This window comes from Theropithecus gelada, chromosome 3, assembly GCF_003255815.1.
Source record: "Theropithecus gelada isolate Dixy chromosome 3, Tgel_1.0, whole genome shotgun sequence".
Taxonomy (NCBI): domain Eukaryota; kingdom Metazoa; phylum Chordata; class Mammalia; order Primates; family Cercopithecidae; genus Theropithecus; species Theropithecus gelada.
Genome location: NC_037670.1, coordinates 58,682,099 through 58,694,005, shown reverse-complemented (window position 1 = coordinate 58,694,005; position 11,907 = coordinate 58,682,099). Strand labels below are relative to the sequence as shown.

Here is an 11,907-nt window from a genome sequence, read left to right as displayed (position 1 = left end):
AACTACTATTTTTAGGCTTTTAATCATAAGCTTCCTCAACAAACCTTCCCTCCCATCAGTGAGTGCTTCCCTCTGATCTACACCTCTCAGAGTCTTGAAAGGAAAAAGAGACTGACCAATTGCCCCCACCCAAAAGACATTTCATCCCACTTAACATTTCTGCAGAGTTTGCCAAATGCAACTATTCGTTTTCTCAAAGCAGGGTGCGGGAGGGGACGTAAAGAGAGATTAGAAAGAAGAAAAATATTCCTACCATGTTGGGGGACTGGATTTATGTGAAACCCAAAGTGAATCAGTCATTACAGAGTCTGGCCCATAGTAATTTTTCCAAAGGTGTTACCACTATTAGTATTTTGTGATCATTAAAGATGCCAAAAACAAGTATGCCTCCTTGCTTTTAGCCATGTGGATGCTAGCGCTTGAGTTGCACTTTCGCTTACATTTTACGTGTTAAAAAGATGCTTCTTTTTAAAGGAACAATCGAAATGTCACTTCCTTTGGTTACTTCCTTGATCCCTTTTATGGGGAAAATCATTGGTTTCTTCCTTAACTCTGTTGTTTCCAATGGAAATAATAATGCTAAACCTTCAGCAATGAGAAGTGAGGTATAAAGTCATGGTGATTTACAATATCTGTCTTCTCTCTAGATGAGCATTAACTGCAGGAGGGAGAAAGTCCAGCAGGGAGGCAGGCTTGGTCTCCCAGTTGCTGAAACACAAAATGTTGAGGTCAGATTACAGTTTTTATTTTTAAAAAGTCAGAATTTTGCTTTGTTTTTACATTACATGATGCCATATGTTCAATGCATAATAAAAATACAAAATTTTAATTTTCAATTTTTTAATGTTTTTAGATTAATTTTAAATCTCATTGCAATTGTATGTGTATGTATATGTATATGTATATATATTTGGTATGTACATATGAAATACACATTATACATTTGTATTTATTACACATATGCAATTTATATTTACATATACTATGTATGAGATATATATATACATTCAAGTACTATATATTGTACATATCTTGTACATGTATATTATATGTATATGCTCATGCACATTTGTATGTGCACCAACAGCATATTGTCTACATTTCTGCATAAGCTTTTAAAAACAATTATTATGGGCCAGGTGCAGTGGCTCACACCTGTAATCCCAGCACTTTGGGAGGCCGAGGTGGGCAGATCACACTGTCGGGAGATCGAGATCATCCCGGCCAACTTGGTGAAATCCCGTCTCTTCTAAAAATACAAAAATTAGCTGGGCATGGTGGTGGGCGCCTGTAATCTCAGCTACTCAGGAGGCTGAGGCAGGAGAAACTCGTTTTCAATGTGGATGTTGGGCAAGTCTCCTTCTGGTTTTTAGTGGCTGGGTTGGTGGTGGGGACACTGGGTGGGGAGGACCACAGGCAGGTCTACCAGCCACCCAGGGATACTCATCTCCCTGTGGTTTCCCAGTGGAAGTCAGTGTATTTGTCAATTAATCTTCTACTTATCCATTGATACATCTTTGTTGAGTCCTGTTCTCTATGCTAAAAAATTAGCAGTGAATAAGACAAAAAATCTCTTTGTTCAGATAGTTTATTTGAGAATTAAGTCAAGTGAGTACTGTGAATAAAAGTAAATACAAACAATCAAGATAATTTTAGATACAAGCAAAGGTCATGAAGGAAATGGTTTCAGGGGCCATTATCACTCCATGGTGATAAGGTGAGAACTAAAAGGCATTGAGAAAGAGTGTTTTAAATAACATATTTTAAAATAATTTTTTAAAGGCTAATTCTACCTGCTAAGTTACAGCTTACAGTGAAAATTTGATGCAGATAGCAGAAGAGAACTCAAAGAATATCACCAATACAGAAAGCAAATAGTGTTGACCCTTGTGGGCTGTTGTCAGGACGTCTGGTTAAGTGAAGCCTGTGTCCTCTGGACTGTGGACCACGGAAGACAGGAGGACTTGTGAGCTGCAAATAAAACCCTTATCCCCCACCCACTGAATGGGCTCCCTCTTGACCAAAGGGATCCCATAGAAACCTTAAAAACTGAGTTCCCAGCCATGATGGGAAGGGAGGTTGGATAGAGCTCATTATAACCCCTCCCTGAAGGAGCTTAGACAAAATTGCCCAGAATTAATGTTAAAATAGATATTATAAGACTAATAGAATGGATTTCATGGGCAATAAGATACCAAATTAAAACCAAGATGTAAGGTGATGCCAGACCAGGGTAAGTCCTGCCTGCAGCCCATCAATCTGGCTAAACAGGACATTTTGACCCAGCATCTTGTGGCTGACTCTGACATAGCATCCTAATCTTAGATATTCCTTTCTGCTGTCAGCAATTTTTAGAGAGAGCTGTACTCCTTTAACCAGCTGAAAATTAAAGAATTTCTGAATCCACTTATAACCTGTAAGCCCCCACTTTTTTAGGGCAAGCCAATGTATACATTCCACATACTGACTTACATCCTTGCCTGTCACTCCTGCTTCCCTGAAATGTGTAAAACCAAACTGTAATCTGACCACCGTATTTTAAATATGTGTATTTAAAAGAGGTTTAAAATAAACTTTTCTAAAATATTTTAGAGTATAGCTTTCCTGTTAACAGACCTCACCAAGAAGGAAAACTAAGGAGATAAACATTGTGATGATGATACAATCAGTTCAAGTTCCTACAGACAGCACTGTGTATGTTAAAGCTGACAAAAATTCTATCAGACCCACCATGGCTTAGTGCAGGCAATAAACTCTTCATTTTGAATTTAAACTTGTGCCTAGAAAAATATATGTATTCGGTTGATCATATGAAGTTTCCATTACTGTAGGTCAAAATCAGTCCAACACTGGTCACTTCATGTGACTCAACCTCATTTATTTGCTCTACCTCATGTAAATGGCTCCACTGCCTACTCAGAATGGTATCCCCTAGCAAAGGCCAAGTCCTTTGGCTTCATAAGTAAGCCCCATATTTCCTAGTTACTCCCTCTTTTTAAAGACATACCTAAGTAGGGCTGGAAGAATGCAAAATTTAGAGCTGGAGACGGAAACATAGTTTAAATTACCCTTCTTTGGAAAGAAGAAAATCTGCGTGGAGTTGGCGAGGGAAGATTAGGAAATGAAAGAGATGGGTCTAGAAGGCTTTGACGGCTTTTCCCTGAATCCAGAGGCAGAACGATGACAGAACTGGCAGCTAAGAAGCTGAAAGGAGCAACTGTGGAGAAGAAAGACTCCTAAAGGAGATGTGAGAAGAGAGGTTCTGTGGTAGCTGTGAGGTTAACCCCCTTCCTTCCTCCCTTTGAGATCTGTACTCAGTTCTGCATGATCAGGGATGCTCTTGTGCAGGCTGAGCCTGGTTAGGAGAAACGGAAAGAGAAGGTGGCATGGCCATGTGCGATACACACATAGAAAGAGGGATTCACTTGCGTGGACAGAGTATCTGTCTCTTCCTGCCCCTACCAATGAAATATGGGAGTGGTAGTTTTGAGAGTGCCTAATTATTTGCCTCCTGGGACATTCGCATATCAGAGTCAGTACAGCTTTAAGGAAAAAGATGCAAGCCCCTTTACTTAACATTATAAACCGGATGTCTAAACATGCATTAATTAATAAAAAGGGGAATTGACTAAGCTTGCTTTTCATATATCTAGAAAAATAGATAATTAACATTTGGAATGAACTAGGATTTTATTCGAGTAATTGCTTATTCACAATGCATTACACATCCTAGAAGTAATAGCTCCATAAAAGCCGTTCATTTCTGCTTTTTGCCTAGGCGTGTGACTGGTTGGCTGCTGTTTCCGGTGGGCATGGGTGTGCCTGGATGCTCATATGTAGAGAGGGCTGCTTATGACTCGGGAGAGGCCTCACCTCCCTCCTCCTCCTTCCCTCTTACTTTCCCTTTCCCTTTCCCTGCGTTTCTCTTCTCCCTCTTTTACACTTAAAACAGCCACTACTATTCTTCTAACTTCTTGTACAAAGTATCCGTGAGCGTTTTGTATTTGTGTTTTATTTATTTGTTGCCCATTCAGAGGAAATGAGAGAACCTTATCTTCATTTAATCATGTTAACCAGTGAAGAGTGTTTAGTTTGTTTTTTTTTTCAGGGCCATTTGATTATGAAAAAAAGTAATGACATGATTTCACCTATTCTGTATTCAGGGCCACATCTACTTCCCCACTTGCATTGCTATTTTTGAAAAAAGATTGATAATTTTAAATTATTCCTTGTATTGGAGAAATATCAACAATATATAATTTTTTATTCGGCAAACAACTTTTAAGTTTTTATCTAACTAAGAACGAAAAAGACGATTACAAAAATCTCAGCAACTGAAAAGGGATGTGCTATTATATCAGTGATCCTGGGAAGAATATTGTGTTTTCAATGGCTATTGTACCTTACTGCATATAAAATGTTATTACTCTTTATTAAAAGTTACAAAGGATGTGTTCAGTTGAAAGCACTATCAACTATCCTTTGACAAATCTGGTAGATCATACCAGTATTTTGCAGTGCGTCATGTTTGACACAAGGGGCCAAACAGAAGTTGAAATATAAAGATATGTTAATCTCTTTTAGTGTAAAGGAGGTGCAAAATAAAATAACTTACTGAATAAGGTAGCCTAAATGAAGTAGCCTGAAAGCAATCCAATAACCCCTGGAATTTTTGTGTTCCCAATTTACTAAGTAGTTCACAAGGTCTGATATTTAAGAAAAGGTAATGTAATTATTAGCATTTTGAGATATCTGCATTTGAGTTATTAGAAATCAAATGTATTTAGGGTAGTAATCAAATAATTAAAATATGACTGCATAAGTGGGGACTATTTCAGGACTTAATATACTGGTTTGAAAATGTACATATATGAATACCATAGTCTCTAAAATATAAGACATTGAACTACTAAATCATTCATTCATACATACACACATTGATTCAGTGGAGTGTATCTAGGTACTAAAAAAGCTATGGTGAGCAAATTGTACATTCACTGCCTTCATAAGGCTCACAGATTTATTATGGAGACAGTAATTTAATAGTGCTATAAATAGTAGTGCTACAAAAGAGAAGTATATGGTGCTGCCAGAACACATAGCGGAACCTCCTACTCATGACATGCAGCCTACCAGACACCTCCAGCTCAGTTCAAAGGAGGAAACTTTTAAGTTCCATATTTCATATACCCATTACAGTATTCAGTCACTCAAACCTCACTGTTGAGCCAACATTGTGACAACCCACAACCCATCAGAGGCAGTGGGAGGATAGTCAGAAGAATCAGAACAAGCCTTCAGCCTTTACTTGCAACTGGGAGGAATTATATTTGGAATTTCCAGCCACAGTTTTTGCCATGATCTTGTAGGCTCCTGGGAATCTTATGAGATGCAGCATTTGTCCACTAATAGTGAGAAAGTTTTCAGATAGATCTTAAATACGACCTAGATCTAACTATATCTCACCCCAAATGCCACAAGAATACACAAATTTGAAGAATCTCAGCTGAGACTGTAAGCCTCCGTGATCGTTGTAAAAGGAAGCTATAAAAATCATTTAAGACAAAAGAAGATGCTTGATATCCCTGGGAGGTAGACATATGGACCATGATGAAGACTACCTCCTTGACAAAGAGAGAAGACTGATGGCTGCAGTAACCAGAGGAAGCCGCTGGACCAGTGTTCCTCAGTGGCACACAGGAAAATGCCCTGAAATTCCACTCGAGCGCTTTTGTTATCAAGCTTCCCCAACAGAAAGCATTGTTCTGGGAGAACATACGGCAACCATTTTTCTTTATAGAGGACATCTGTCAAGATTGACCTTGTCAGAGGCTACATTTTGAAAAATAATTAAGATAGAGAAAGCTTCCTCCACTATATAGAGATAGCAAGTGAAAAATTCTCGCTAAAATTATAAATTGCTGATCTCTTCTCCTACCGAGTTAGGCCATTAGTGAATTTACCACAGCTTTATATATTTTCCCCCCATTTATCAGATTGTGTGTGTGCAGTGTGTGTGTGCGGGGGTGGGGGGATCTGTCAGCATACCTTGTCAGTCAAGTAGTTTTACTGTCAACTCAGACAAATTCCAAACATTCTACAGATTCACTGAGAAGCAAATTGGTTTTCTGGCCCCAGAAGACTCCCTGGGTTGTATTATATGAGTAGAGGCAAGGCAGGCTCAGGTTGATCGATTAGTGGGAGATTGCAGGGGCACTTCTGTAGTGAAAACTAAAACAAGAACCTTCCTAGAATGGCAGGGAGCTTGTGAGCTTGTGAATCAAGTCTTCCTGGATTAAAAGTCATCACAGACTATAAATTCCCAGGACCCATCCAAATATGTGAATATCATATAATTCATTAGAAATGACTACTGGATCATTTGGTTTTATGGGCGCCATGTTAGTTAGGAAGGTACACTTTAAGAGGAAGATGAAAGTATATATCAATTTCTTCATTTATTAATAAAATAAAATTTGCAAAAAGTTACAATATTTTATGTTATATATTAGTCACTGAGTACCCAATAAAAGAAAATTTTCAAAACAAATAACGTTTTACAAGTAGAAATAGACTTTATTTGGAAACATGAAATACATACATTTTGCCTCTTACCTGGAAGTATTATCAATATTTAAAGATAGCATTTTAAAATGTTGTGTGTGGTGCCTACTTTATCAAAGTTAAAGGTGTTTGCAAGAAATACACTACTTATTAGGCAGGTTCTAAAGAGTAAAAATCAAACAAGTAAACAAATAACACAATTATGTTGAAAAACAAAGGGTATCTAGTAAAAGAGAATAACTAGGTATTGTATTCAGTCTTATTCAGATTAGTGAATAGTTTTATTTTCAATTATTCAATGATATAATAAAACAATAATTTTAACTTTAATCATGTGTGTTTTACATGCCATTTCAAATAATATGAACATTGACAGAATTAATATAGAAATTTCTCTCAAGCTATGCTTACTGGAGATGGAGTAATATGGAGAACAAGGTCATTTACTATACTCATGAGATTAAATTCTTCAAGCTCTAAACCTACTGCAAAAAGCCCTTATGTTTGATTCCTGGTTATAGTTCAAATCAATTAAATTAGTGGATAAATAATTAATGCTTCTTGTAAATAATGCAAGGGATTTATTTGGCTAGTATCACCTTTCCTCTATGTGAGTGATTCTCTATGTTGTTGGTTATATGACCAAATTCTAACATCTCAAAAGAAGAAAACACTTCTAGAGATGTTTCTATTAACAATAATTCAAGTTATTCTGTCCAATATGTATAAACTTGTATATTTTTCTTCATTAATGCATTTATTAAGTTAGTACCTCTACATATATAAATGAACAGTTTTAAAGACAAATATCTGTCTATAGTCATATACTTGTCATTGATTTACTTCAAAGAAAATAAAAAATAATTCTGTGTAAATGTATTATACCTCTACTTCTAATTTGTGACAAAAAAAATCCAACTTCATTGATCCCCTAAAAATCACCTCTTTTTTATGTTTTTATCATGTGAAAATTTGTTAAATAAAATATTACTTGGCTACACAAATCAGATACACACTTGGATTTAAGGAGGGGAGAAGGGTAACAGCTTCAATCCAGGGAAAAGAAATTGTATAAACAACAACATGGGAGAGCATATAGGTGGATGCATCCAGGAGCTGCTGCATAATAACTGTCATGGAGTCTTGGGCTGCCAGTTGATTCCAAAGCCTGCAGAAGGAATGGGCCAGCTTGGTCTCTTCATAGGATGGCCTGAGTGCTGTCTGCTCACTGGAAAGCATCCAGAGGAGAAGCATTCCTAGGACCCATCAGTCACAAATAAGCTCTGCCTCAGAAACCTGCAGCAGGTGGATTCCATGAAAGAGACTGACATTAGCCAAAAGAGGTCAGAAGGACCCTAGGTGAGATAAGTGGCTTCAAGTATCTTAGGCCTAGTGTAGGGATCTGATTTCAAAAAGAAGTAGATACAGTACATATTATACAGGCTTTTCCAGGGGTGAGTAGAATTCCTTCTCCCAGGATTGCAACTGTAGTGACAAAGAAATACATGATTCTTAGTCTTAGTTTTGGTTTATTTTTATTTATTTATTTTTGAGACAGGGTCTTGCTCTGCCACCCAGGCTGGGGTGCAGCGGTGCCCTCATGCCTCACTGCAGCCTTGACCTCCCAGCTCAAGTGATCCTCCCACCAGCCTCTCAAGTAGCTGGGACCAGAGATGTGCACCACCACACCTGGCTAACTTTTGTATTTTTTGTTGAGCTGGGGATTTTTCATGTTGCCCAGGATGGTCTTGAACTCCTGGGCTCAAGTGTTCCTCCCACCTCAGCCTCCAAAGTGTTGGAACTACAAGCATGAGTCACTGCACCTGGCCCTAGTCTGAAAACTAGGGTGTAGACCACCAACTGTGTCATTCATGTCAACAAAGCTGTTCACACAGTAGCTATCTCCTCCCTTCTTCAACAACTGAACTCTGGTTTTCTTCGTCTTCCTCTGAGTACTCATGTCCTTTGTGGAAAGCAGGAATCTGCCCAGTAACGAGTAAGCTGCTTACTCGTTAGCTTCGGCCAATTCTGAATGTCTCCTTCTTCAGTCTAGGTGTGTGGTCTGTGTGAAACACACTCTGTCTAATAGATACCAAGGAAAGTTTGCTGGAAGGCTCAGAGAAGGTTTGTCTCATTCATGGTAATAGACAAAAGATGAGTTTTCTCTATTCTGCCCCTTCAGCAGGTGACCATTAGAAGGGGAGCAACCATCCCTGGACTATTAAGGGAACACCAAGAGAATTGCAGAGAAAGTAAACAGTCATTGCCCTCCTATTTTCATACTTCCTTTCTGTGATGTAATAGAGTCTTCATTGTTGATGCCATTTTTAATAAGCCATCTGTAGTTTATAGACGAGGCATTCTCAGATGTATATTAGGAGGTCAGATGTGAGATGGAAAGACATTAAAGGCAAGTTGAGACAAGATTATGAAGGAGGCAGAAGTCTGATCCTTTTGTAGTTTATAAGCGTGATGATTGGGTTTTCATGCTTATGTGTGAGAAGTGCCATCCTCAAACCTTGTTATGATGTTGGTGCATTACTCATCTGATGAGAAAAAAAGGAGGCAGAGGTCAGACCAAGGGGTATAGGCTTTCCTTGATCAACAGTGGGGAGCCACTGATGGGGTTTGAGCAGAGGAGCGACATGATCAGCACTGCACTTCAAAGCATTATTTTAAAAGTTGTGCGTGGGAAGGATTTAAGACAAGGCTCAGAACATTTTGCCACTTGGAAGACATTGTTGGAATATTCATAAAAAACTAGTTTATGGCTCAGCATAAATAATTTTTAAACACAAAGTAAAATACAGTATGTGTTGCCATGGAAGTGACAAAGCCTAGGAAGATAATGACAAGCAGAAAAAAAAAAAAAAAACCAGTGCCATTGTAATTTAAATCATTATAAAGCTTTCTAGAATTTAAGTGTGTTTTCAGTCAGAGTATTTTGAATACACAAGGAAAAGATTATGGTTATTTTATCGTTCTTGCTGAGAAAAGAAAGAACAAAAGAGGGGTGTTTCCTTTGTGCACATGAGACCTATAAAGCTAAACAAAATCAAGCTCATGGAATCAAAAAGCTAACTACTGTTTGAAAGACTGAATGAGTCAATTAACAGTGAAGCTCCAGTGCAGAGCACAGTCTGGTGAGGTGCCATTGTTAGCATTGGCTGCAGTCCCCTCATGGTGATAAGAACGGCTAACAGGCATTGTCTCTGATTACATGCTAAGCTCTGCACTGACACACAGGCACGAGGCCTCTCTGTATTCCTCACCATCAACCACATGTGCTGATGGTGATAAAGTGTGATGTGGGTAAAGAAGACATTGCTAAATTCAGAGATATGATAAACACAAATAAATACAAAATAAAGCCATAGAAGAAATAAATGGTTAATGCCAGAATTTCCAAAAGTATGAATTAATAAAAGGTATGAAAAGATGATGGGTATATGGATGTTAATATAAAGGAGATAAGTGTTTCAGAGCTTAAAATTGAAAGAAGTGTTAAGCAATTATTCAAGGGAGAAATTACTGTATGTAAGAGGGAGAGACAGGTTATACAAGCAAAAAAAAAAAATTCCTCAAATCAACTGAGTGCACATAACAAAAGTTATATTAAGTCAATGCAAGTGAGATTCGAAAGTAGATAGAGAAGAACAAGCACACCAAAAAAAAAAAAAAATCAAACTTCTTCTAACATATAACTGAAGACAGTAAGCTCCCAAAACTATTATGGCAAGAAGCTTCACCTTTCTTAGACTCACCCACTACTATTTCTTGTATGGATGGCAGTGTGGGTACACTTTGCATATCTCCCTTTATGAAACAGCAATAAATGGACTAAAGGCATTAAAACTTGGGAAGGAAACTCCATCAGGGATGAGGGCTCTTCTGACTATAGTCAGCCTATTTCTGTAAACCTGAAAGACTGTTCTAGGGCAGGGGATTTTTAGGCTCCGCCCCCACAGGTTCTGATCAGTAGGTCTGAGGCGAGGCCTAAGAATTTTCATGTCAACAAGTTTCCAGGTGATGCTGCTGCTGCTTCTGCACACTGAAAACCATTGCACAGTATTAGAGGACTCTGAAGCTAGCTGTGTCACCCTCCAAATAACCAGCGGCTGTTCAAACTCCCTCTGTCTTTGACAGTTGCCCTTCTCAAAAGGGCTGTCTAATAACAGAACATCCAGTTCCTTACTCCCATTCCCTCCTCGGGCCACTTGAATTTGGTTTAAACTTTGGACTTGCATCAGAAGTTCTAGTCAGAGTCACCAAGCTCTCCAACATCTAGTTAACCTCTTGATCTCAAGGTGCCTTGAGGAACACTCGACTTTCTGGCTCTCAGTAAGGCACACTCTTCTTGTTTCGTTTCCTGATGCCAGTGCACTGCTTTTCAGTCTCTTGTTGACCCAGGATCCTCACTGGTTACCATGTTGTAGCTATATTTACTTAAAAAATTTCAAAGAGATCATAGGAATGCCCTGTTTAAATATTTGAATGACTTCTCCCTTCACTTAGGATCATTTCACTGTACTGCATTCACAGGACCCCTACAGTTAACCATCAATCATTCTTCAGATCGATCTCCCGGTGGAAAGCAGTCCTTCCTCCTTCTAAGAGCACCTTGAACTTTGTATTGGCTTGCTAGAGGTGCCATACAACAGTGCTACAGATGGGGTTACTCAAATACAGAAAGAACCCCAGCTCTAGAGGCTGGAAGTCCAAGATCAAAGATGTCAGCAGGTTTAATTTCTCCCAAGGCTTCTTTCCTTGGCTTCCAAATGGCCTTTTCTCTGCATGTGAGCATCCCTGGTGTCTCTCAGGATGTCCGTATCAACTTTTTTAATGAGGACATCAATCAGATTGGATAAAGGCCCCTCCAAATAGCACCATTTTAATTTTACCTCTTTAAAGACCCAGTCTCCAAATACAGTCACATTCCGAGGTGTTAGAGGTTAAATTAAGGCTTCAACACATCAATTTTGGGGGAACAAAATACAGTCCATAACACACTTCTGCATTGCAGCTTTTATCAGATAGAATTATAAATAAGTTATTGCTGAACTTCCCTGCACTCTCCACTGTGGTGCTCAACACTGAGTCTGCAGCACCTGCCACGTGTCTGCCCCATGGAAAGGTCAAAGTTCACTTGTTCCCTACCGAACGAAATCATAGTTAGAAAAAAACAAGGATACAATGAACTTGGAACCAGTTTTCCCACCACTTGCCTGGAGATTCCCAAACAGACTCACCAAACAAAATGTCTGTGATCCACACAGCTTAGCAGTAACCTCATTTCTCCCCAGAAACTGGGTGACTAGTCAGATGCAAAAGGCAATACCCTAC

General features: G+C 38.6%; 1 non-coding gene across 1 annotated transcript; it reads left to right on the top strand.

Moving 5' to 3' along the window:
• The first annotated feature begins 9,012 nt into the window (after positions 1–9,012).
• LOC112621963 lies at positions 9,013–9,116 on the top strand. The gene has a single exon (XR_003118881.1). It is a non-coding gene; the product is annotated as a small nucleolar RNA U13 (small nucleolar RNA).
• Positions 9,117–11,907: the final 2,791 nt, after the last annotated feature.